Source organism: Benincasa hispida, chromosome 1 (assembly GCF_027475165.1).
Source record: "Benincasa hispida cultivar pf3 chromosome 1, pf3_genome.v1.1, whole genome shotgun sequence".
NCBI lineage: Eukaryota > Viridiplantae > Streptophyta > Magnoliopsida > Cucurbitales > Cucurbitaceae > Benincasa > Benincasa hispida.
Genome location: NC_143478.1, coordinates 3,704,724 through 3,707,135, shown reverse-complemented (window position 1 = coordinate 3,707,135; position 2,412 = coordinate 3,704,724).

The following is a 2,412-nucleotide window of genomic DNA, read 5'->3' as shown; positions in this document are numbered from 1 at the left end:
CATCCCGACATTGTGACCATAAACTGGAAATCCTGAACCCACGAATTCGTGCCACTTTTTTTCCCCTGAAATGGGTCTAGATGACCTAGGGCATCTAGCTGGAAAGTGTCAGAAGAATTTGTAGTTCTGGGCGCTTTTCGTGCCCTAACACTTCTGGTCCTCACCAGGGTGCTCGAGACATCAATTTTATTGCGTGAACTTTCTGTCCCAGAATCGGCCTAAAACGAAAATAGTGTTGGGATTGATGTCCTAAATCTAGTGTATCTCATTGTTTGTAGTTTTGTTAACAAAAATTATTTATCTAATAAAATCAGAGGTATTTTATTTGACATGTAGATAGCATTAATTCAATCCAATAAACTAAGATCCAAGGTTATATGATGTCACTTGAACAGTATGTGGTTGACATACATGTGGTTCATGTTAAAGTAATAAAATAAAAGGTCTACAGTAAATGGATGAAAGTTGAGTGTCTTATCCTATTAACACTGCGGATACGACCCACTTTGTAATTGTTACATGAGATGTAAGTGTTACAAACAATATGAACCATATTGTTCACGTAAAGACATGTGAGTGAGGGTATCATGTATATAGGAGTTTATACATAGACCGGACCACGAAATAACTAGTTTCTCTTTAAAACACCGTTACTTGAAGAAACTAATACTTCACTAGGATGATTATAGGAGACTTGAGCTTAATTCTGAGTGAGTTGTGAACTTCTGTTTATGACGACAGATCTTTGATCTGTATGGGTGAGAGTGGCCATGATAGCCGACTCAATAAGCCTACAATTTTGGGATTTCTCTGATTAGGGAGCTTGGAACACAGCTACACAATATGGTATACACTCCTCCCTCTTCCTTGGAAAAGTAGATAAATTGCTCCCTTAATATCTGGTTTCGAGTATTGAACAATGAAGCCTCAACCTCTCACTAGCCCGAGAGGTGTTAGTTTATAGTTAGACTATAACTTGTTTGTTCATTAGAGAAATCAGTGATACATAAGGAGTTAGATGTAACAGTATGGGTAAAACGGTATTTTTGACCCAGCTGTAGTTATGAGCATTTGTGAAGGGCCTTTGCTCTATTGATTGGTTATATCCATGGACATAAAAATATATTTACAGTGCAAAGAGTGTAGCTATCGGTCTTTAGTGGAGTGATTGATAAGACCAATAGTTAATGAATATTGATTAATTGGATTAAAGGAGTTTAATCAATTAATCTCATATCATTGGAGCTTCTAATCTATGGGTCCATAATATCCCCTTGTTAGCTCACTAAAGGATTGTAATGAGGAATGTTTTAAATTGTTCAAATCAAACGAGGGAATTTTATATTAATGAGAAAAATATATAATTGTTAATTATAGATATGATCTATAATCCAAATTATGTACGAGAGATATATTTGAATAAGATTCAAATATTAGATTTATATGAATTGGATTCATAAAGAGATGTATACATATAAATATGTGGTATTTATATGTTAATTAACTTCATATTAAATATGATTTAATATAGTTATTTAATTGATTAATTAATGGTTAATTAATTGATAAAGAAATAATGGAGATTGAAGGTTAGTATAAATATATGATATTTATGATAATTAACTAAATGTATATTAAATAAGATTTAATATATTGTTATTTAATTAATGTGTCAATTAATTAAATAAGAGTTATTTAATTAATTAGCACTAAGGGTATAAAAGGAAATACTTGGAGAACGGGTTAACCCTTCTCCATATAAATATATGCTTTTGCGGGAATTTAATTCCTTCACATAGTGGGTCAAGACCTTAAGAAAACACCTTCCTTCGAAGGATTTTGGGAAACGAAGCTCATTTTAAGTACGAAACCCTCATCCCGAAACCATGACCCATAAACCAGAAACCCTAAATCAATGAATTCGTGCCACTTTTTTTTACTGCCAAAATGGGTTTAGATGATCCAAGGCATCTAGCTGGAAGGCATCGCAAAAGGATTTCTTATTTCGGGCACTTTTCGTGCCCTAATGGCTTTTAATCCCCATTGGGGTGCTCGGGATGTCAATTTTCATGCACGAATTTTCTATTTTGGAATCAACCTGAAACAGACACAGTGAGTCAGAACTTTAAGAAAACACCTGCTTCTGAAGGATTTTGCAAACGGAGCTCATTTTGAGCACGAAACCCTCATCTTGAGTTTGTGACCTAAAAACTGGAAATCTTGAACCCACGAATCAGTGCCATTTTTTTTGCCCTCGAAATGGGTTCAGATTATTCAGGGCATTTAACTGGAAGGTGTCGCTAAGGGATTTCTCATTTCGAGTGTTTTTCATGCCCTAATAGCTTCTTGTCCCCATCGGGGTGCTTGGTTCGTCAATTTTCGTGTGTGAACTTTTTGTCCCAGAATTGGCCC